The sequence below is a fragment of the Crotalus tigris genome, unplaced genomic scaffold (assembly GCF_016545835.1).
Source record: "Crotalus tigris isolate CLP2741 ecotype Arizona unplaced genomic scaffold, ASM1654583v1 scf7180000020032.448945, whole genome shotgun sequence".
NCBI classification, from domain to species: domain Eukaryota; kingdom Metazoa; phylum Chordata; class Lepidosauria; order Squamata; family Viperidae; genus Crotalus; species Crotalus tigris.
Window position 1 is genome coordinate 33,300 of NW_024097827.1, and position 25,922 is coordinate 59,221.

The window sequence follows — 25,922 nt, forward strand, 5'->3', positions numbered from 1 at the left end:
TGCACAATAAAAGACACATTTTAAAGACAGTATCCTTTAATTACAGGATGCTTTATGCTAGAGGTGACTGGTGGAATAAGGGAGATCTCACCTTTGTACATCTCCTGTACTTGTCTCTAGTTTTATCTAATTCCTGTTAATTTTAATGCTTTTATATTTGTGCTTTTATTGTATTGTAAGCCACCCAGTCATTTTGGATGGGTGGTATATAAATTTAATAAATAGTTATTTTTTAATCTAAAAGATAGTTGCTCTTGACATGTAAATCCCAGTAGGACATCACAAAAATATAATTTATCTGGCAATACCAACAGAACACAAAAGTGTACTGCACATACACAAACTATGGTAAAACTGTCAACTCTTGAAATAGCAAACTAAACTGTTGCATAGTGTAGTCATCTTTAAATTTGCCTCAGTTCTTGGCAGCCCTTTGTTCTGCAAGGTGTTTGATGCTTCCTTCACCTCTTGGAAAACCTATGCTCGTGATTCTTGATCATTTTTCCCGGGTGAAGGCAACTGGATGTATGTCAGTCTTAACCAAGTCTACAACTTGGTTTATACTTCTCACTGGACAATAAAAAAATGTTATTGGGCTTTACTTGAGGACGCTATGTGAACAAAGCCTTTACCCAACCTGATTTATGGCTACTTTATGGGAATCCAGCCACCGTGGCTTGTTCAACCAACTGAAGTTGAAAGAAATTAGTAATCCCCCTCCTCCAAAACTCGCGCGAATCTAGCCTGCATGCAACCCCCCGTGAAATTTGTTCATGCGCGTTGTCTTCCCCCCTCCCCTGTGAGGGTCTATGCGCCCCCTTTCCTATCCGCTCGTCTCCCTTTCGCGATCCGGTGTTTCTGGGTGAGTGCGCCGAATCTCCTCCGCTCCGCCCGCTCTCCCGCCCCTGGCTTGCAGACTTCGGCACCATTTTCCCCCCTTTATATCAGGCAGAGAAACAGTCAAGGCAGCAACACACCGGCTCTCTCCCGGTCTCCTCAGATGCCCTCTGCCGCCGCCGCTTTATTATTACAGTATGTGGCCACGCTCCTCCGCCTCTTTCCCCTTCTCCCCGCACCCCTCCAGCTCAGGTTTGGCACCGAGCCGTGGCTGTGCAGCTCTTTGGCCGTGCTTGATGCTTGGCAGTCCTCCGGCCAGCTCTGCTCTTTATTATTTGTCTGGAAAGCAGCGGCTGTGGCGGCGGCGAAAGGGTAGGGGCGGGGGAGTTAGAGGGCTGATCGACAGCGAAGTTCACCAATGGGTGCTCTTTTTTGACCCAGCCTTGGACTCGGGCAGAGAGGTAGTTCTGGGCCTCTGACACAGTAGTTAGAAGGGAGGGGAAGCGAGCTAGCTCGAGATCTTCCCCTTTCTGCCAACCCAGCCCTGCTGTTGGGTTTCCAGCATTCCCTGGTCCGTGCTTAGCGATTGGTCGGGTGGTTCTAGGACTGCTAGACTGGAGGAGGAGGAAAGGAGGGGGGGGGTTACTTCTTGCTACAGATTATTGCAGACTAAGCAGTCTGGCTCTGCAGCAGCGAAGGGGGAGGGTGTGTACAAGGGCGCGCGCTCGCGCGCTCTAGAGAGCAAGGGAGAGCTTGGCGCTGGGCCAGCTACCATCAGAATTAGCTCATTGTTCAATATAACCAGCATAGACAACCAAAGACTGAAAGAGAGCGAGATTTTCCCCTCTTGCTGCTGCCCCCACCCCGTTTCTCCCCTCCCCCGTTTTCCAAGGCTGCACTCAGAAAAAGGTGCAGTCATTCCTTCCCACACCCCTTACCCAGCCTTCTCTCTTTCCCCTTATATAAATTCTTTTCTATAGCATGCTGCCCCTTTTAAACTCACATTTGTATTTCAGATCATGTAGAAAGGAGAGAAAGTGAGAAGGGGAAATTTGTCGTAAGTATATGCATTTTATCCCCAATGCAGAATCTTTTGAAAAGATTTCTTCCCTGTTTTTTTTTTTTTCTTTGTCTGGTTTCCTTTCCTTTCTGGAATATCCTTTCTACCATTTCTCCTCTACTTTATTGGGACTCTAGTGGAATCGTTGGGATTTTCCCTTTTTTATTCTTGCTTGCTTCGTGGTTCCACAGAAGGCTGTGTAAAGTAGGGGACAATGCAACATACATAGATTTAACTCTTTGCCTTTCTATGCAAAGGGAGGATTTAGAAGCTTGGATAGTAATGGTTGCCTTGGGTATATTTTTAGAAACAGGCATTCTTCCTGCAACAGCTTTCTACAAATTTGAATGTTCAGCAGTGAAGTCTGAAATGACTTCTTTTTTAAAATTATGCATTTTTAGTGCAGATTCCATGAATTATGTTCAGATTAAATATGATTTTTAATGGAAACACATTTGGTATACAATTTCCTCTACCCTTTCTTTTAATAAAACCCACCAATCTTATGTTCATTTGCTCAAAGCCGCCTAGATTTTTGCTTAATAAAAACTACATATGATAAAATAGAAGTTTCAGACTGCATGTGACTTTTTAAAGGAAAATCACTTTGAGGTTAATGTAACTGTATTCTGCAAACTGTAAATCAGCTGATTATTTTGCAGCAAATTTAATGAATTCTGAGGCAAATTTTTTGTTGTTCATAGTCTTCTCAGAGAAAAGGTGTAAGCATGTATCTAGTGATTGAGGTAGGTTATGTAATGCATTTCCAAAAATATCCCCTCTCTAGGCTATTACGTTTTGAAAGTGTGACTGTAATCCTGCAATCTTCAATGAGGGGGAAGACAGCTGGTAGTATGTCTGAGAACAATGGAGAAGCTATGCAGCTGACACAGAAAGCACTATTTTTGTCTTCTCTGTTTTTTTCAAGTAGATATACTCTAAATCCATACTGCATTTCAAAGAAGTGTGGCTCTAATATGCTAACTACGGTATAATATATTTATTTTGGGTTGGAGGGGTTATTTTTGCAGATCTGAACTCCTTTGTGCTATGTTTAAACCTGTGGAATATCCAGTATACAGTTCAGACTAAGGGATCAGGACAGAGAAAGGATATGTGAGCAAAGGATTTTACAAGAATTTTTTCTTAACTATTAGGTTATTTGCTTTCTTAAGTTTTGGGCAAGTTGCCTCCTATTTGGTGGCATGATTGAGTTTTTCTTTCTTCTTTCAATCTTTTGCAGAAAATTTTCATTTTGCTGACAGTGAATTTCTGAGTCTTAAAAGAGTGCAAGAATGGTAAGAATGTTCTAATTGTTTAAAAAAAATTAAATTGGCATATTCTTTTAACATATCTCCATAGACACAATATTTAAAATGCATGTATTGAGATTTTGGGAATGTGCCATGCAATGAATAATGCACTTGAAAAGTCCTTGTGAGTAAATTTTTCATTTTCAGGAATGGAAACTTGCAGCCTACCTTCTAAAATTAGGGGGTTTTTTTGAAGAAGAAGATTTTTTTTCAGTATATGCATTAAAACATGCAACAAGATTATTTAAAAAAAAACAAAACTAAATTGCATGTCAGTATCCAGTACATTACATGTTTCAAACAATCATAGTTGACCACAGAAATATCTGATGTTATGATTTTGCTAAAAACAATTTGCTTTATCTTTTAAAAAGAATTGTTTTATCTTTTGAAAATAAATATTTGACATACTTTTGTAAAAAAAGAATTTTAATGTCCAAAGTAGATTAAATGTATCTCTGTATGGTGTATTAATGTTTGTATGAAAATATACCATTTATAATATGCTTCTCTTTCCTGTAATATAATACTACTAAGATTATTTCTTCTTTTTATATTTTTTCATATTAAATAGGTATCCATAAGAAACTTGTATTGCAATCTCTGATTCCAGGATTCTGATATAATAATAATAATAATACAAAAACAAAATGGCCCAAGAATTAGTATCATATGTATTTATCAATGTAATTGGGAGAAATATCAGCAGTATAAGTTCTATAATGGTATAAATAGTCCACTTTACTTGTAAAAATAGTAAAGTAAGGGAATACCTATTATAAAATTTGGTAAGCCATTTTGGAAAAAGTTGGAAGGTAACCTTTTTGCTGTACTAATTGTTTAGTGATAATGTCATTAGTATCAGAGGAAAACACTATTGTATAGATCACCATTGAGCTAACTTAATTTGCTATGAGCTTATTAGATTAAATCTGACCTGTATTGCATTTATATTGCCACAAAACTTTATATAAGATAGAGGCAAGAAGCAAGGAATCTTGTAAATATTTTTATGTGAAGTAGGAATGACACTGCAGTTGTATGCATACTTCACTTTTGTCATATTTGAAACACTTGTTTCTTAATATGATTAGTTCCTTTAAACTGAAGTTCAGAAATATATCTATTGCACAAGAATAAAGTCTAAATACAATTATTGGCTTATTAATTACTTATTATGAGTAAATTTCATTGATCATGTGGGATTTTCTGAACAAATATGAACTGGACTAATTTGTACTACAACATAATAAAACTAAGAAAATATAGTAGGGGTTTTTTTTTCAGGTTCAACTAGCCAGAAAACATAATGAAGAGTACTTTCCAAGAATTTATATATGCTTTTTTCCTTTTGGGGAGTTTTTTTTTCCTTATTATTTAATACATTTTTTCAATAGAAAACTGAAAGTCAAAATTGTCTGTAAATATTAAGTTACTTCTAAGTATGTCTTTCAATGGGTGTCAGCACCTCTGGCAGCTGGAATTCTAACACTGCCTTTCAATGCTTCTCCCCCTACTCCCTTAAAAAAATCCACTTTTTTATTTTTGGGGAAATAATGAAGTTGCAGGAGGAACAGTATAAGGAAAACTTACATTGGAACTCTACTGGGTGACATTAGATAAATTTTATGGTTATTTTAAGAATCCTTCAGTTTACATTTTTGGGGGGATTTATGGTATCCCATTTGACAAGATTCTTAGTTTACTGAAAGCAAAATGACTGAGAATTAAATTGAGATAACAAAATCTCAACTATCCAGCAGCAGTTATAAATATCAGGTGAACATGCATGTAATAAAACTAACCACAACTATGTAAATGTCTTGAATAGCTGTATATTAGCTAATGCCATAACATTTTCTAGAATTTTTTTTGTAGAACAGTTTTTGCTTAAAAAAAAGTTCATATACTAAAAAAGAGTTATTTAGAAGTAGAGCCTACCTACTGCATTAGAATTATTTATAGGTAAGATAATATTATAGTGCAATACTCTTCTGGTAGAAGTAAGCTCTATTGAATTCAGTGGTTGTAACTTGTAACATAGAATTGCAAGGTTCCAATTTAATTCTACATCATTAAAATTGCTTTGATAAAATTGCCTAGTGAATTAAACCTGAATTAAACACCCATCACTTCATGCTGCAATATTCTGGACCAGTTATTACTTTAGAGTGGTTTTCAAAGCCAGCCCCATATAGAACACATTGCAGCAATCCAGATAGGACATGAACAAGGCTTGAGTTACTGTAAGCAAGGAACCCCACTCTAGTAAAGGCATAGTTAGAACACAAGGTGATCTGCCTAGCTACACCTGCCACCTGCTTAGGAATCATAGTCTAAGTGGATTCACAAATTGCACTTAGTCTGGAATAGTGCCACCCAGTTCAGAGTCAATAGACAACATATTACCCAGGTGTGGGAAGCCAAAGATTCAGAGGCCACTCTGTCTCCAGGTACTTAGCCAGCATTCCCGACAGCATCACCTGCCTGGCAAGGAATGATGTATCGTCAGCATACTGAGCTTCTCCAACAATTTTGTGTATATGTTGAAAAGGAAAAGCAGAAGATCCAAGTCCTGAAACCCCTACAAAAAGTGCCTTTCGCTCCCAACCCCTGAAAGTCCAGGAAGGCCAGAGTGGTTGTATCAAGTCTTGTAGATGAGCTCTAAAGCTCATCTACAAGCATGTCCAATGCTGTTTCAGTGCTGCGATCTGGTCTGAACCCAGGCAGAAAAGGATCCAGATAATCTGTTTCATCCAGGTCCTTTTGTAGTTGAGCACCAATTACCAATGTCCACAACCTTCCCTATAAAGAAAAGGTTGGAGATTAGATGAACATTTACTAACACTATTGGATCCAAGGATGACATCTTGCAAAGGAGGTACACTACTGCCTTCTTCAAGGTAGGCAGTAGTATCTCTTCCCATAAAGAGGCATTAAAAGCATGTGGACCAAGCCAAGTGCTACCTCCCAGGAGGCCTTAAGTAACCAGAAGGCATGGGTCCAGAACACAGGTAGCTGAGCTCACAATCATGAGGAGTCTTTCCACTTCTTCTGGATCAAATGGTTCAAAGTCCCTCCAGATAAAGGGGCTTAGACTTTTTTATGTATAAAAAACCAGAAGTTATTTTATATATAACTCAAAGCAGCAAACATACCTAACACTGCTGCTTCCTATTTTTCATACAGCAACAACTGTGTAAGGTTAGTTGGGCTGAGAGAGAGCAATTGGTCCAATTCACCTAGCCAGCTTTCATTCCTAATGGAGACCTAGAACTCATAATCTCTTGGTTTCTAGGCCAGCGTATGGTATTGTTGTATTGTTGGATTAAGAGAGAATATGGGAAGTTCTGATATGCAGGTGGAAGTATTGGTATAAAAAAAGGTAAAGGAGTCCCTGCGGATTTTACTCCATTACTAATTGCCGACACTAGGGGATCGTGCTCATCTCTGTTTCAAGGCCTTTGAGCCAGTGCTGTCTGAAGACATTTCCACGCATGTGGCCAGCATGCTGTTGTGGACGGCTGTTACCTTCCCACTGAAGTGGTACCTATTTATCTACTTGCATGCTTTTGAACTGCTAGGTTGGCAGGAGCTGGGGCGAGGACAGAAGCTCACCCCGTCATGCAGCGCTTGGATCTCAAACCCTGGCTGTTGGCTTTTCCAGCCAACAAGCCCAGTGTCTTAATTGCTGAGCCACCGTCCCGCCCAAGTCTTGATATAAACTCAGTGTTCCTTGCCCTTCTTTTTAAAGTGTATGAAATGACTTGGTTCTGTCTAGTAAAGATATCAATGCCAAAGTGTACTTTGATTTTCTGACATGCTTTTATTTTGCATTTATCTGAAAGATACATAGCAATTTGAACAAATATCCAAAGCACAATAGTACACAATTCATGCATTTCATTGTGTGCTTTTGGACAGAAACACAAGTACTAATGGGAGATTTTGATATATAAAATATATTCTAAAAGAATCTTCATTAAGTATTAATAGCTAGGTTTCAGCAGTGTTTTTTCTTCCCAGAAATTAAGATTATGCTTTAAAATACTATGTCTTCCAATCTATAGATACAACTATTGATACATTTATGCAACTCTTTTGTCTGGGCTTATGACTCACTTTCTGAGTTAGTGCTATGTTCCAGTTCTTAGTCTCAACTTTGACCCTTTTGTCCAATTATGCAGCTGTGCATTGCCCTGTGGTTTGACTTTCATCCCTGGCTATTATTCTGGTGTTGGGTTTGTTTTTTTTTTGTCTGATATTCTTTGATTACGGTTTTATATCCTAACACTGATTGTCAGTAAAACTACATATACTGCTACTGTAGGTCTAGTGACTGGTTTTAATAAAACCTGATTAGTCTTGGTTCTCCATAAGACTTATCATTGGACTCAATATGCATCATGGTTCACAATGCGTAACTCATAATGTATAATTTAAATAATAATTTAAAGGGCAAGGGAACTCCACCCCATGCAATATTTTTCTGTTTTCATTCTATTACTTCATAGTTAGCCCTCAATGTAGGATGGCAGTTGGGAACAGAATTTGCATTGCTAAGGTATGCATTTTTAAATCATGGCCACATCACTTAGGAATGGCAATCCCTGCAATCCTGGTTACCATTGTTAACTGAATCTTGCAGTCGTTAAACAAGGAAACTCCTGCTGGTTTCCCATAACCAAGGTCAGTGGGAAAGTTGACAGGAAATTGCAACACCCAGGCCAGAAGGGAAGTAAGCGGCTGCCACAAGATGGGGGAAGAAGTGAGGGAAGCACAGGTTGGGGACTGTGGGAGATGGCAGAGGTGGGACAAAGGTGGGTGCAAGAGGCACTGATTGGGAATTGTATGGCATAAGTTAGGAAAGGGACAAGTAGGGGAATACTGAGTGTATGGCAAAGGTTGGGGAGGGAGCGAAGGTAAACAAGCACTATTTGGGGAAGGTACAGTGTAGTCATGAACAGTGCATGAGACACACATGGATTAGGAAAGGTGCAAGAAAATATGGTGCAGCTTGGGGAGGATGCAAGAAGCAGCAATGGCTGTGGAGGGTGTCCAAAGGTCAGGAAGGTTGGGGGTTCTGGTATGCATCATGTTGCAGTACAGATTGGGAAGATTGCAGCATGGGTTATGGATGGTACATGGGTGTGCATGAATGACCAGTACTGCACGAGTGCAAGGGGCTGGGGAAGAGTGTGTAAGTGGGAGAGACTTAGCACAATGACTTGTGGCTTTTCTTATGGGCTTTCCGTTGTCTTTCTGGAGAAGCCAGTAGGGAAGGTTACAAACAATGATCATGTGATAGATATTGCAACTGATTATAAGTGCAAACTAATTGCCAAGTTCCCAGAATATGATCATGTGACCATGGGGATGCTGGAACATCCAGAACTTAGGGAATCACTCTAACCATCATTCAGCACCATCCCAGGTTCAAACTGTTGTTGAACAAATGGTCATAGATCAAGTATTATCCATATTCCATTGGCCTCTTCTCTACTTGCAGTGCAGTAAGCTTAAATTGAATGAGATGTCAAATTCTGAAGGGTGTCATGATATTTTTAGATCACATTTTTGTGGATTGAGAAACAAGGTTTGCAACCTCTGCTATTGTATGTGTAGTCTTTGCTGCTTTGTTGTTCTTTGCAAGGGGAAATCATACATTTAAAGCAGCTGAGGCTGATGGAAATTAAATTCAACAGTTTCATTTTATCCAACTGCCTTCAGCATTGGCAGAACTATTCACTGGTATTCCCAAGAAAACACATATGCTCTATCGATTCTTACCCAAAAGAATATGTATTATATTCCTTACAACTGGATCATACAACACCACATTACACGCAGTATTGTACTTAAAAGATCAAAATTTGGAGAAATTCACATGCAAGATATCTGAAAACTGTATGTTCACTCCTCTGTGTGCAGTCTTTCTAAGCCTTCAGGGTTCCTTTCCAATTTACCAGATGGGATCGTCTTTGCAGAAGATTCCAGAAACTGATGTTTATATGTATAATCTGCATTTTATCAGTGAGTTCTAACTCAGCCCTTCATGTTCAGTGTAAGTGAAGAAGTTATGTGTAAACAAGACTGCTTTTCATTCACTTAAGCTCACATCTGCAAGAAATTTCCTTAAGACATCAGATACTTGTTCATGTTATCTACATATTGATCTTTTTTTCCTCATGTCTTCTCCCATGGTTATGTTAAATATGATCAGAATGTGAATTTAATAGGTTTTTTTTTTTTGTTTTTTTTTGCAAAACAAAAAATGCAAATAGTATGAAGGATGCTTTCGTGATTGAGAGGAAAACGTATACTGGTTTTAGTTACTTGGGATTTTTCCAATCTGATAATACGGATATTTAGTGACTTCAAATATTGGATGCAAAAAAATAAGAAAAGCTGTATAATAGAAGAATGCAAATGAAAATGTAGAGCCAGAGAAGAGGAACCAATGGAAAGAAGATAGGTATTCATCATGGAGACATTTTGCAATGGCATTCACTCTTTTACTCCCAAAATCATTAGCCACTTGCTGCTGAGCATTGATTGCTACTACAAAGTAGATGGAATTAAGCCAAAAAGTACACTGGCCTAATTCTACTGAGGAAAGCTACTATCAGAAAGCATACTTGTCCTTAAACGTTTGGTTCAGCTCATAGGTAAATACAAACACACTAAAGTTGTAGATAATTTTGTTTGCCTTGTCCAATTTAATTCTTCAGTTGATTAAATCAGAGCCTTAGAGTTAAATCTGATTGAAGCAGACTACATGCATTGTAAAATAAATAAAATGAAAACGAACCTTTCAGTATTGATTAGTAGTAATTCAAATACAGGTTATTGGGGATGGGGAAAAGGTATAGACTAGTATTGGAGGAGATCTCTTCTTAGTTTCAAAATACTGGAGAGTTTTCTGCTGAGACTCCCACTTTATGAAATGTTCTACATGAGGTACACCTGGCTCTCTCAAAGAAAGTTTGGCTTTTATAAGAAAGTTCTAATCTATATTTCATCAATTATGATCTTGGGTGCCTACATATGACGTCCAGAATGAGTTGCTCTGATTGTTTTGTAATTTTTAAGACATTTTTACAGTATTGCATTTCTACTTTGCATCTCAGAATGTGTTCCAAAAAGGAACAAAAATAACACAGCTTTACCACTAAATTTTCTGTGGGTTGTAAAAATACAAAAAGGAAAATAAAGTTTCCTGCTGCAAAAACAGGCCCTTGTCCTTTAAAGGTCACAGGTATTTATTGTGGTGTAATATTTGTTTTAGGTGACTGTATTTTTAAAAGAATATAGGTAGAACTTGACATAGAACCAATCACCTAGCAACCATTGGACCCCAGAAAAGGGACTTGCAACTCAGCTTTAAAGTTCTGATGTTACCTCCTTTAAACCAAAAGACACATTAGCCCAAGAAGAAAAAACAGGAGTTATCTACAACATATAGGGCAGTGGTGGCAAACCTATGGCATGCATGCCAGAGGCAGCACTTAGAGCTCTCTCTGTGGGCACACATGCTGTCGCCCCAGCCCTGCCTCCCCCCCCCTTCGGCCTCCTCCTCACCAGCAGCCCCCCCGGAGGAGAGTTGCCCCCGGATGGGGTCCATGCAGAGCAGCGCATCCAAGAACATGGCAGCTGGGCAGCAGGGACAAGACTCTGTCCTCATGCCCCATCGCGTGCAGATGATGCTGCAGGGCACGGGTGGAGGGCGTAGCCACCATGGTGCTGCAGGGCTGCCTAGGCAATCTGCAGCAGACCACAGAGGCGGGTGGCCCTGAGGGCGGACGGGGCGGAAGGTGAAGTAGGTGAGGGGTAGTTTTGGGGCACTCGATCTCTAAAAGGTTCACCATCACTGGTATAGGGTAAGGACTGTCACAGCCATTATATAGGATAGACAGGCAGAAGACCATCAAAATGCATCCATGGACGCCAAACTAGTACTTGAAAGATAGGACTAGTTCCATGTCTCCCTAGATTCTCGTTCGAAGCTCTAGACTAGAGAGAAGGTGGAGGTAGAGGGTAGAACTAGAACAAAAGAGCAATTTCCATCAAGTGAAGGTAGTATAGGATACTATCATAGCAGCCTACATCTACAGTATAAGTTTAAAGTTCTTTTATTAATGAAGAAGTATATTATTCTTTGTAATTACTTTCCCCAAACTGGCAAAGCTCATCTTTATTATCTAGCTGGCTGTCAGTGAAAAAAAATCAATGAAGTTCTAGCTCTGGATTCTTCTGAATGACTATAGAAATAGAATTAGATACTAAAGTAGTTGTCATAAGTCATAGAACTGCAAGATTAACTGGAAGATCTCTGATAGATGGCCATCTCTGTTTTTATTTAAATGCAATTACTTATTTGCATTTGAAAGCAACATTAAACTAGAACATAAAATAAACTTTGTTTAAAAAAAACAAAAATAGAAGATTCAGGAGCATATCATACAGAGAGATTTAAGTTATGACATCGGTTATAAATGAATATGACCAGAAGGTCAATCCATTTTGGCAGTATTGTGAAGTAATTCTTGGGTATCTTAAAGATTACGTTTGTATCACATACAGCTACAGGATATATTCTAGTTTATCCCAGAATATTAATCAAACGATTATAATGGACTAAAAGACTTCAGAATTTATTTGAAATCTCCACCCTGTAAACATGGAAAGGACAATTCCATTTTTCCACTACATTTCTCTTTAACCCTTTACTATGTTAATTTTCTCCTTATGGCTTTTTGATATTAAAAAAACAGGTCTGTTTTTCTTGCCCTGCCCTGCCAGTTTTCCACAAACATAGTGAGGAGGCCAACAGGGAAAGTTACAAGTTTCCTGTTTCCTTGTGTTTGTGTTGTGTGTGGTAGCCTGTTGCCTCAATCATATACTAAGCTGGCTTTCTAAAATTAGAGTTTAAGTAAATTAATATACAATGTTACCAAAGCAAAGAATGGATAAAGAATATATTTAATATTTAAATGTTTGTTGGGATATACAAAGCATGTTGGTTAATACAGTAACTTTTAATCATACAATATACAATATTCTTTATTGGCCAAGTGTAATTGGACACCCAAGGAATTTGTCTCTGGTGCATAAGCTCTCAGTGTACATACAAACAAAGTAATATAATCATATGATATCAATAGTAGAAGATAATAGGGAAGATGAGAAGGATAATAGTAATAAAGCCCTATTACTTGGGTAAATATTCTTAGATGTAAGACAGTGCTGTGGGAATTGTGTGTTCAGCAAGTGATGGTATGAGGAAAAAAACTGTGTCTAGTTATTTTGGATGCAATACTCTATAGCAGCATCCTGAGGGGAGAAGTTGAAACAGTTTATGTCCAGGATGTGAAGGGTCTGTAGATTCATGTAATATTATCTATTTTAACTGGCAACAGCTGTTCCGGATTTAAGACAGTCTATTTCAGCTCTACCTTATGAATGACTTCTTTGAACCTGGGATACAAAGCATCAGTTTTACCATTGATTCAAAGCCTTAGCCTGTTTATAGATAAGTGCAAAATTAGAGAAAAACATAGGACCAAGTTAAGCAAAAAACCATTGGTATTTGCATGAGAAGTGTGGGTCAAACACTTAATGCCTAAGACATATTGCCCTTAAAGATGTTATCTTTATGCTTTTGATGATCAATTATCCAAAGACAAATCATGACAACTGCTTGTTTTATGTCATTATTATCTATAGGTTTATCATCCAAGGCTCACAGTCAGCCTGAAACATATTCCAATGAGCCATGGACATGGAGGATTTATTAAGGTATATTTATTTGTATATTGCTTAAAATCTTTCATTAAGTAAAAAGAACTCAAAGTGTAGTACTAGTTGAGATTATTTTATGATTTCTAGAGAATGAATGCTGAAAGTCTGTATAAACTACATGTATAACAGAATGCAAAAACATTTTTGAAAACTTTGCACATTTGTATGTTACCATTAATATTTGTATATTACTTTGTCCCAGATAATTTATAACCAATTTAAATTTTACTAATATTAAAACATAGGTTTGTTGTTGTATTATAAATGAATAATAATAATAGTCTTCTGGTTTACTTTAAATGTATAGTGTTAAGAGACAAGTATCATCTACTAGATGTAACCCAGTAGCAATATTTACAGACAGAACAACATTGTTTAGATCAGCAGCATTTTCAGCTCTTAAGACACTGAGATAATAGAACAGCTTGTTAAATCCATTAAAACTAAAAAAATCCACTATTAGTTTTTATTGATATTTGTTATCAATAAATTAATTTGATATACAGATCCTAAGAAATGAGTAGAATAAAGAATTAATGGTTCCTGTATTGCCTAGAAAATGGGAGAATATTTTAACCTATAGAAAAAATGTCAAATCTCAGATCATGACTTACACAACAAAAAATAATATTTAGAATTTATTGGACTCCACTACATTGCTATAGAAAAGGATTGTCAAAACCAGCATTTTGTTGGAGATGAAAAAGAATGCTGTTTCTTTAAAATGCACATTCATACAATGTCTTAAAATTACTAAGTTTTGAGAGAAAATATTGGGTTATATAAACATAACTGCAACAAAAGATACAGTTTTGAGATGATGATAATACTCTTGGGAACTACATAACTAGTACTTTGGATTTAACAATCAGATAATGTAAATGAATTCTACGTACTCTTATGCCAAAATATTGATTTTGCATTTTGGAAAGATAAATGTACGGTCCCTTTTATTCGATGAGGGCTGATTGCACTTTATAGATTGCAGATTATAGATATAGACTTTGTATGGACAAATATAATAAAATAAATGTATTAGAAATATATATGTGCTTAAATAATAATTAAAATAGATAACTATATATAGAATTGTAAATATTTACTATTAAAATGCTTTTTTTGTTTTTTCCTTTGTTGTATTTTTTCACTTTCCTTTAAAAGTACTTATATGTTCCATTTTTTTTAACCATATAGGTATCTATAAACAAATCTTTAAGGCAGACATGTCAAACACAAGGCCCGGGGGCCAGATGCGGCCGCGAAGTGGTTTCATGTGGCCTGTGAAGCCCTCCTGGAAACAGTGAGGGAACGGTCCCCGCTGCCCTGGCCCTGGCCGCGTTTCTTGCCTGTTTTTCTCCCTCCCTCATCTCAAATATTTTCCCACCACTCTGTACTTAGGAAGGAAGAAGGGAAAGAAGAAGAGGGAGGGTCTGAGGGAAGTCTGCCTTAGTCCAGTCCTGCTGCCCTTTTGCCATCCCCTTGCCCACTCCTCCTGGCCCATCCTGGGGTCTCCCATCCTATTGCTAAGGAAGCTTTGGATACAAAGCCGGGTCTCCTCCCATGGAGAGGAAATGGGCCTCCCTCTGACTTTGCCCTCGTACCCATCATGAGCAACCTGGCTAAAGAGAGCAAGCACAGCAGCAGCAGCCTGGGCGCCTCCTTGGGGAAGTGGGGCTGGGCTTGGTGCTGCGGGTGCTCGAGGGCCAGGCTGGGCGTTTGACTTCTGCTGTCCAGGGCTCTGGGCAGCCCACACCACCTTCCACCCCCCCCACATGGCCTGAGAGGAACAGTGAGGCTCCTCCAGTGGACCATGCCTTGGCACTTGCCCTGGTCCCACCCCCTTCTGCCAGAGACCCTCACATCTGTTCCACTCCTGCCCAGGCCCCCACAGGCCCCCTTGACGCGAACGATGTAGGGCTGACCATGCCCATACAGTAGGCCATGCCCACTCACCCTGGCCACACCCACCCGGCCCCCCGAGTGCAACCGCAATGCTGATGCGGCCCTCAGTGAAATTCAGTTTGACACTCCTGCTTTAAGGCATCAATCATTCAGTCCTGTTCAGCAAAAGACTAGGGTTACCAGAGATAACAGTTTATTTATTTTAACCTTGATCATCACATAAACCAACTTTATATTCATCCCCTTTATTTTTAACATTCTTGATCATTAATCCCCCAAAATAATGTCCTAAAAGTGGATTTCTTCTCTTTTTTTTTTCTTTGTCTCTTCTCACAAAATTCTTCAAAACTTTAAGAATCTTCTTTTGTAAATCCAAAATAAGAAAATTATCCAGGTCACTGTTTTGATTTGGTAAGACATCAACTGATTTCATCTGTATGTGCAGTGTGGCATCTCCTTTCACATTATTCCCATACTTAATGATTTTTAAACCCCCTTTCAGATCAATCTGAGTCCTATTCAGCAAAGGTTGCTCTTTTTCTATAGCAGCTTCTAATGGCAGACATTTTTTAAATTAATGTCTGGGTCCATTGTTCACAAGTATCCTTCAGTGCAATCAATGTTAAAGTATTTTGTTCTATTTTGTATTAGTAAGTCGAATGCAAGCGCTCTTCTCCTTTAATTGTAATCTTTAGTTCCTTCTGGATCTCTTTACCCTCTAGTGTTGAACCTTCGAAACCCCATCTTATCATGTTTTTAACTATTAAAATCAACAGTATTTTCTCATGGGAAGGATTCCTATAATTAGTTTCAAAATCTTATTTCAAAACATTTGGTCGCTTAGTGTGTTTGTAACTTTCTAAAATCAATGTTCTAATCATCCTTTTGCTGTTTATTAAAAAAAATTAAGGAAGAAAAACTCCTTAAAACCGTATAAAACTTCTTTGAAGGAAACACACTCAGTATGGTAAAACTTGTCATTATGAAGCTTCCTAATATGGAAAAAGCAGTTAAAAAGCAATTTCCAAAAGTCATTAAGAAAGGAAGTTTGTGATACAGCATCCTTTTGAAGGCACCAAATTGCAGTTTTGATTGCAATACTGTTCATTCATCTGCCAGAGTTCCAACTCTGGCAGATGAATGAACAGTATTGCAACTAGAACTCTGCTTTGTAGTCTGCTTGTCAGGCAGGAGTCCCCAACCCCCAGTCCATGGACCATCACCGAGCTGCAGCATGCCAGAAACTGGTCTGCGCAAACAAAGCCGCAGGATGCAGGAAGCACGTGAAACCACGCCCCCTCTGGTCCACAGAAAAACCTCTCTCCATGGAACTGGTCCCTGGTGCCCAAAACGTTTGGGGCCTCTGTTGTAAGGAACAACTGTTTGGATTAATGTGGGTGATCCCAGTTCTCTCTTTGCCTAGAGAAGAACTGTAAAGAGTTGGTCCATTCATTGGCTCCTCATTCCACTGTGGTTATCTTCAGTTCTCCATATTCTTTGCCAGAAGTTCCTCTATAAAGAGAAAACCTTAACTATATAAACACATTCCTCTATGTATTTCTTTTTTGTTCTTTCTTCACTATTTTTTAAATTTTTAATTGTAATGTTTCACAAAATTATTATAAAAAAGAACATAATTATTCCATTCTTTATCCATATTTCATAAATATTTACTGATGGCTTAATATTTGGGGAATAAAGTTGCTTCCAAGCATAACAAACTGGTTAAAAAGCAACTTGTTTATACTCCTAGAATCCGTGTATATTCCAACTATGAAATACAAATAGTTTTGGCTTACATCCATTCACTCAGCGAGCATTCAAAAATACAGTGGTATTGAAAAAATGGGGATAGATAGGCAGGTGCAGGGAATTGAAGCACGGCTGTTGTTATAAGTGTGGTCAGCTGCCAAGCCCCTGAATTTTGTGGGTTATGGGGGGCTGCAACAGCTACAACTTTGGTGATAGGACATAAGTACCATTCATTCAGCCCTGCCATAACTTTGAATGGTTGCTAAATTAATGATCATTACTTGAGGACTACCTCTACTTAATATGATTTATAAAGCATCAGATTACATTACATTTATTTGAGTTAGAAATTGGACATAAAACAGTTGATGTACTTTCTTGGGGATGCTGATGGGCCTGATTTCACGCTGGCTGCAAAAATGGCCAGTGACAAAGCCATGCCTCTATTTGGGTCCTTCCCTTTGTAATACAGCAAGGTTATGTCTTGGCATGGTACATCAGGAATTAAAGGAAGAGCATATGGTTCCTGGATTCTAAGCATTGTGCATTGTTTTCTTGCCTTTAGTTTATAGAATATGTTTATAAGAGTAGAAGATGAATGAGTCATGTACCATTTTGGTTATAGTTGCAGGAAAGAGGCAACGTTTCCTTTGTGAGAAGCTCCGAGTTCATTCCTTCCATCTGTCTTGCCCAATTTATATTAGGCTTTCTAATCATGCTGATTCCTTAGTTTATTATTTTATTCAGGATTGGACTCCTTTAAGTATCTATTTATGAAGAGGCTAAGAGGTTCATTTAAAATCACATTGCTCCTATGCTTCTGGACTAGCTGAGTGAGAAAACAATTGTATACCACTTGGCTGTTTCTCTGTGATTTTTCAGCTTCTTTTTTCCCTCCCTCTAATCGTGTCTGTCGTTCAGGATGGGCAAATGAGAAATGCTACCATTGCAACAACTCCATGGGATTCAGTTATACTTCCATAATTAAGGCTTAGACTCCAGGCAAATTATGTTACAGATGTGCCTAGAAATGTCAGGATTAAAACTTTAATTCAAAGGGGTGACTTATAAGCTTGGTTCATACAGTAAAGTTTCTAGGCATCACCTGCCATCTAGAAAAGATAATGTTTCCCTTCAGCATGATTCCTGGGGTCTACATAGTTTATTTGGCAACATATTAGAATGTTTTTCCATTGCATTCTTCCAGATTGTCTTCAGTTTCAAGTACAATGATTTCTAAATGGGCACCTCCAAGTACTCATCTGGTATGACCCTGCTTATTTTTTTGAAAATCAGCCAGGTACAGTTAACTGCTGCAAATTCCCCTTTAGTTTATAGGGCAATAAAAAGGATGTTTGAACAACCTTCTCCAATGCAGCCTTTGAATCAGAATCATAGATTGTAACGGTTGGGAAGGATCCAGTGGCAGGAACAAATATTTTATTTATATAACAGGTTCTTTTATTTATATATGTAGACTGCCAATGAAATAAGAGAAGTAATGGCAGTTAATTTCTCTTACTGCCACAAATTATGCTTGAATGAGAAATGAATAGTCAGTCTGTTCATTTCCTCAGACTACACTTCAGGCATCACTTCTATTACTGTACTGTATCTCCCGGAATCCCTCAGTAGACCAATGTGTTAACTGGGATTGGGGTATCTAAGCTCACCAAGCTCCTGGATTCCCTTCCATTATTAGCTTCTGAATTGCTCATACATTTACAGGAAAATTCCCCAAGTATATATCAGAAATAATAAAGTGTCTCGGGAAGATCACCGTAGTTGGCCCAATCATCATAAAAGTCATAGTGGCAACCAGTCTTTTCTGGATCAGAAAGTGATCTGACCACAGTAAAGAGCAGATACAAATTGCATTGATCATACTCAAGATTAGTTGGAAATTCCCGAATGCTTCCTGACCCAGCATCTAGCCCAAAGACCTGGTCAAGTAGCTCAGGGATTCTTCTGGGCAGTAGGATAACCAATATATTAATAGCATTTCTAACTTGTCCCTCTGACCTAACCTAAGATACAGACATTCACACTCCACTGGCTGCAAATACAGTGTCTTTCAAGATGAACACACGTGAACATTGGATCTGGCATTGAGTCTGATAAAGGATCAAACATCTGTGAGAACAGTTCTCAGTAATGTATGCCAAGTCTTTAGATTTGTTTACCACTAAATTGTGAATTAAAAAAAACATACAGTATATGGGACCTGGCATTTACAAACAACAGTTTAAAGCCAAATAATCCAATAAGGTATAAATTAAACTGGAACTGTGTATTGGCACAGATTTGCTGGTCTCCCTTCTCTTGTAATGGCAAATTCAGTATTTCCTGCCTTACCATTGCAGATCCACTCACAACTGGATTATCCTCCTGTTTTAATATCCAAGAGCCTAGCCTAGCACTTACATAGGTAACAGGCTTACAATTATACCATTCTCTCCCCCAAACAGTACACAGCAGGTATTAGTAATTTGGCAGGGCCAATCACCCTGACCCTTCAATGAACACACCTCCTTCCAACACACTTCCCAAACTATCAAATGACCAAGAAGAATCACAGTTAAAGATGACCTCCCTCTAAGTGTAACTGCAGATCCTGCCCCTCTACCTTCTACTGTATGGAATCAAATCTGAACTCATTCCAAACATAATAATAACATTCACAAGCTCTTTTCTTCACACTAATTGAAATGTCTTAAAACTGCCTATTAATTAATAGTTAAATTGAGAAGGCAACCATAACAAGATCTCATCTTTAAAAAATATAGTTGGAGTAGAATCCAATATCAGAAATTGCAGAAACTAGACTGGAATCAAACAAATAATAGAACAGAGGAGTTGGAAATAATCTAAACTATTCCTAGTGATACTATTTCTGTGACCAGTCATTCACTTCTATCCTCTGGACCATGTTCTGTGTCTAGAAGAAGTGAAGAAAACATCACCTGTATCTCAAGCTCTTTCAGTTTTTTTCCCTGAAACCTAAACTTTTTTCCATAGCAACTAATACACTTGTAAAGCAAACTTTAGTAGGTTTATTTGAAAATAAATACCATTATGTTCATTAAGTACAAACCTGTAGAAAACAAGTTTTTATTATTATAATTTTTATAATTTTATTAAAGACTTCATCAGTTTAAACTGTCTTAGCAGACTGTGTAAAATAGGACTTTTGGTTCTATTTGGTCAAATTTTATACAACCAAAAAAATTAATTGACGAAAGAAGTCTGTTGAAAACAGCTCAAGTCATTCAGTTTTATGAAAACCACATATTATGAAGGAACAAAGAATAAATGGATTTTTAAAAATGAGAACTTAGATAAAGAGGCCCTTTTTGTTTTTCAGAGGAAACATGTATAAATGGCCATATGGAACAGAACTGTATTTGCAGATCAGTCACATGGGATTTTTATCTCATGATTGTATGGCAGAATTTCAGGATTGCAGTTGTTTTTACAGCTGAATAGGAACTGCATAATACAGTATTTTGTCATACTGCCCAAATCTTTAGTCTGTCTGTGTTTCTTCCAAGTTTTAACTTCTATATCTTCTGACAAAGAAAAATATTAACCAAAAATCAAAACCAAAATTATAAGGTGACAATTATGATTGCAAAAGGAAATTCTCTTCCGGTATCCAAATACAATTTTCTCATATTTTCAGGCCTAAATCTTAATCGCTGTAATTCAAGTATCAAGCCCTTGATGCAAACACATTTGTAAAGAATTGATGAATGTTTTTGGATTTTTAGAATGTAGTATAGTGTATAAAATCATACAAAATAATTTTGTTGTAGAGTATGCTATGCAACATAGAGTGATTAGTTTATAATGGTCAAAGGCCATGCAGTTCAATGCAATGTGTCTAGTTTTTTAACCTATAATTTCACATATATTAATTTTTCTCAGAAAAAAAGTATAAAAAGAAGCAGAATAGCATTTTCTGTTGAATGAGAGTTATCCACTGATATTGTCAATAAGACATTCCATTGTTTTTATGTCCTGGTATTGGTCGTATTGCTGCTCTTGGAGATGGGGACCAGTATATAAAATTAAGCTTATTTATAAGAACGTCATAATAGTATTTTGGTTAAAGTGTTGGATTTAAACCCAGGTTCAAACAATTACTTAACCAGAACTGACTTTGATCAGACCTTTATTTGTCACCTTATAGTATTGTTAATGGAGGTAAAATCAAAGGAGGTTTCCATAAATATCCCTTGAGTTGCCATGAGAAAAGAATAAAGCAATACTGTAATAATAAGAAAAAAGTAAATATCTGATTATCTTTTCATTTACCGTACTTTCCGGCGTATAAGACGACTTTCGCAAGCTTTAAAATTGGCGCCGAAGTCGGGGGTCGTCTTATACGCCGAAGTCATCTTATACGCCGGAAATAACGGTAGTTTCCAGCATATAAGACGACTTTCTAGGCATGCAACTCGGCGCCGAAGATGGGAGTCGTCTTATACGCCGGGTCGCCTTATACACCGGAATATACAGTACTCAGAGCAAAGGAAGGGGAATATAATAATAGATTGTACCTGAGTTATCAGGATTTTTCATATTCTGAAAAACCAAATTGCTTGATTTCTGCTCAGAATAAGTCACAGGAAAAATGTCTGCAGAGTCTCAATCATCCAGGTCATGGTTGTCCCAGAAGTTTTTTTTTTTTTTCTTCAAAAGGCAACTGGACTTTCTTAGTTTTTTTATTTTTTCTTTGAAAACATTTCACTTCTCATCCAAGAAGCTTCTTCAGTTCTAACTGATTGGTGGGGAATGAAAGGATTCAGTAGTCCATCCGCATCTAAAAGATAAGGGTCACTCTTGAAGACAGCAAAGTTCACATTCTGAACAGAGAGAACCACTGGTTTAAAGAGGAGTCAAAGAGGCTATCTATGTCAAAATTGAAAAGCCTTCCTCAACAGAAAGGGGATATGACACCACCTATCTCCTATTTACAGTGCAGTCCTTTCAGCAGTTGCAAGAAGTTTCCACATATGTTTACACTCTGGTTCAGGTGATTTTGAGGATGCAGCTAACAAGCAAGCTTCAGAGTGCTAACAACCAAATGAGTGTAAAGAATATATATCCTTCCATATCTTAATTTAAAATAAAGAGGTCCATTATTCCTTGAAATCACATGCATAATGATGTCATTATGCATACACTGCAAATTAGATCTTCACATGTGAGGATATCATCAGACATGTGCCATCACATCCCCATTGATACCCAATTAATTTTCAAAGCAATAAATATTCTAGAACTAGGTTATTTGAAGAACAGTTACATCCATATGAATTTTTCTGAGCCTGGAATTTTGGGAGCAGGATTTTGATAAAAATTACTCAGCTGATATTAGCATTCATGCTTTCTGACTTCCAAAATTAACAATTGTATTGTAGTATATTTACATAACAGTGATTGAAAATAACAAAAAGTTATTTCACCCACTTGCCTGTAATTCCGCACATAATTGTCAGTGTACAAGTATATTGTTAACTGTTAACTGATGGATATTTAGATAGAAGATTTATATAGCTGTTCAAGTTATGCAATTGCAAAACAATACTGCAATAAAGATTAAAATTATATACAGTACATGTATTCTATAAACCCACAGAACAACATAAAGCCAGGATCATCAACCATGCACTCTGCCAGAAAATGGCCTCATGTATTGTCCTACCCCAGTGCCTACAGCAGTGTTTCCCAAACTTGACAATTTTAAGGCACGTGGACTTCAACTCCCAGAATTCCACAGCCAGCAACGCTGGCTGTGGAATTCTGGGAGTTGAAGTCCTCCTGCCTTAAAATTGTCAAGTTTGGGAAACACTGGCCTACAGGAAAGCCAAGGCTAACAGGGTAGATCAACTCTTTTGATTAGTATTTACCGGTTTCATTGTTAGAACTTTTTAAAAAATGTTTTCTGCTGAAGAAAATGTATAATCGTGATCTTAGTTTTAAAAGTCAGTAGGATAAATAGCTATAAAATAATAGTTGTGGTTTTCAAATGGCATAAATCATGACAAATTATATAAATTTAACATAAATTTAACTGCCTTGTCCACATCTATTAGTTTAGGCCAGGGGTAGGCAACCCAAAACACTTAAAGAGCCACTTGGACCCGTTTCCCACCAAAAACAAAACACTGGGAGCCGCAAAACCATTTTGATATCTAAAATGAAGATAACACTGCATATATCATTTTTTACCTTTATTATAGGTGTGTGTGTGTTTGTGTGTGTGTATGTATGTGTGTGTGTGTATATATATATGTATATGTATGTATACACACACACACACACACACACACACACACAGGTAAAAAAAGGATATATGCAGTGTTATCTTCATTTTAGATGTCAAAAGGGTCTCTCTCTCTCTCTCTCTCCCTCTCTATCTGCCCTTGGTCTGCCACTCCTCTTCCCCCGCTCTCTTTCTTTCTCTCTCTCTCTTTCCTCTCTCTCTCTCTCTCTCTCTCTCTCTCTCTCTCTCTCTCTCCCCCCCCCCCTCTCCTATCTGCTGCTCACCTGACAAGCTTCAGGCTGTTGTCCAACAAGATCAGGGGTAGTCAACCTCGTCTCTTTTATGACTCATGGACTTCAACTCCCAGAATTCCTGAGTCAGCCTAGCTGGGCTAGCTAGCTCTCTCCTGCCCTTCCTGCTTCCTGCAGAGATGCAGCAAAGGGGGGAGCTCCGCCCAGTAAGCTTTTCAGCTCCTCGGAGAACACTGTGAGTGCACTCTCTTTTTTTTATACACACACACAGAGAGAGAGAGAGAGAGAGAAGCAGGGAAGCGCAATTCCTCTCTCTGTCTCTGTCTCTCTCTGCAAAGGCAGAGGAGGCTGGGAGCCGCAGTGGAAGGCTCAAAGAGCCGCATGCGGCTCCGGAGCCACAGGTTGCCGACCTGTGGTTTAGGCGAATGTCCAAAAAGCAGTTTCATGCATTAAATTAAGTCTCTCTCTCTCTGCTTATGTATTATTTTCCAAGGTAGAGCATCTCAACTAATCCACTCAGATTATATACAGAATTATATTATAATACAGAAATAATGATAAAATTTCTGTATTAACCACAATTCTTGTTGGTGTTTGACTTTTGACAGAAAATAACTCTATCCTATTCCTTATTATAGATAGATATATAGATACAGTTAAAGTGATTATTGCCCCAGTGAATTTTAAAACAGTTTTTAAAAATAACACTACAGTTTCCTTACTCGATTTACAATCTTTCAGTTGTGGCAGCTTGTTTTTATAAATTAATTGAATAGGTGACTATATGCTGCATAGGTACTTGCTTAATCTGAATGAGAAGAAAGTACTTCATCGTGTGCAGATCAGCCATCATTACTTATACTCAGAAATTTGAAAACTTAACACATTAAAAAGTCAATATGAAAGCACTTCTCCATATTCTTTTGGTTAACTGTATAACTGTATTTCATAGTTGAAATGTTCTAATTGGAATTATAAGAACATATTTTCTGACTTCATAATGGACCATTCTGAGTTGAGATTCTCCTGATATGTTTGAAATACAACTAATTTTTTTCTTCCTCCTCCTCTTACATAGGACAATCTTCCCATCCCAAAGGAAGTTAATCGGAAAAAGAATGAGACAGCTCTCTTCCTGACACCAGTGAATGGCTATGGACACCATGTCAACAAAATCAGTTACCTCTCTTTTTAATCATTACTCCTCATTTGTATTAAATATGGTGTATGGGTGTTGACGAGGTCATCATGGTGTCATATATTGGGAATTGTTTCTTTGTAAATCATAAGAAGAAAAGTACGGGACTCTGAGCCTTGCTTTAGAGAATTACAGTGGAATATATGTACCATAAACCGGTTTTTGACCATTCTGACTCAAGTAAAAGCTCTCAGAATTTCACACTGTGAACCCAAGTTTACAAACACTACAGGTGGGCCTTCAGGCCTTGTTCTACCACAGCAATGTCTTCCACTAGCCAAAAACAACTGACCACATGCAACTGGTAAACTGCTGCCTCTCCATTTCCATGATTCCTAACTGCTTCTTGCAGAGGCTGAGAGTCCCCCTTTTATTTCATTTTAGATGTAACAAGCCTAGTAGTTTATTTTCATCAATTGTCTGTATATCTCTATATTTTATCCATGTACTCTTTTGATGTATAGAAGTAGTATGAAACTCATGGTTTCCTTGTGGTAAGTGACTGAGATGCTGCCACGGGATTTGAGACACTGATGAATGGTGCTATTTTGGACTTTAAACATGCTCCTTGGCAAGGTAGCTCTGATGGAGTTATTTTTAATTTCCATGTCCTAAGAAGGTGTTGGTACTTTGTTCTCGTTCTTTAGACTGGACTGACTTGTTTCTTTGTGTCTTCAGTGTGGCTTTCTTATTCAGTGTTGTAGGGTGAATAATTCCTAATATAGCAAGTAAGGAACTGATTCCCACCTGGGTATGCTCACAAATCTTGCATTGATAGTGGGAGCAATCACAAAACTGTAATTTACTACAATTTTTGTTTTTGCCATTCTGCTTAGTAATTTGGTTGAAGAACAGCAATAATTTTTTATGATCTTTAAGGGTCTTCTCTTGTCTTTTTTTTAATACATTAGAAAGGCATATTTTTTAAAAGGGGGTTTAGCATGTTTTTAATATCATCTTAAAAACTGATTAAATTGACTGTTTTTAAACATGCAGAAAAGGGAACTCTTAAAATGACAATTAAGATATTTCCGCAGTATTTCCAATGTGTGGATTTTACAATTTTGTTCTTGCTCCCAGAAAATTAGGAAACAATTTTGAAAACAAAACAGTGTCATCTATTCATGGAATGTTGTTGTGTTAGACACAGTCTGGGAGCCCACCTTGATTTTTTATATAACTTCTGTCTTTCGACTCTTCCTTTACTGGGCAGATTTTGTCCTGAACCATTTAGCTTCTGACTGTTAAATGCCAATGCATGCCCTGCACTTCTTAATTTTCTCTCCCTCTTCCTCCTACCCAATTCTTGTGCACATTTTTTCTAGTAGTTTAGATAAGTCAATTGTGCTGTATATACATGTAACAAAAAAGAGTATTCAGCAGTTGTGGCATTTATGTATAATTGCAATTGTGTACTGCTGAAAATGTAGGCTTTTGTAACAGTGTGATCTTTAATAATGCACTAACATTCAATGTATTTTAGCTCTTTTAGTAGGATTTGTTCAATAAATATGCAAGCTCTAAGAGTAACCAAAAA

General features: G+C 37.6%; 1 long non-coding RNA gene across 1 annotated transcript; it reads left to right on the forward strand.

The window, feature by feature from the left end:
- The first annotated feature begins 1,483 nt into the window (after positions 1-1,483).
- Positions 1,484-25,922, forward strand: LOC120318074. Its single transcript, XR_005559402.1, has 4 exons — positions 1,484-1,894; positions 3,141-3,195; positions 12,937-13,008; positions 24,266-25,922. It is a non-coding gene; the product is annotated as an uncharacterized LOC120318074 (long non-coding RNA).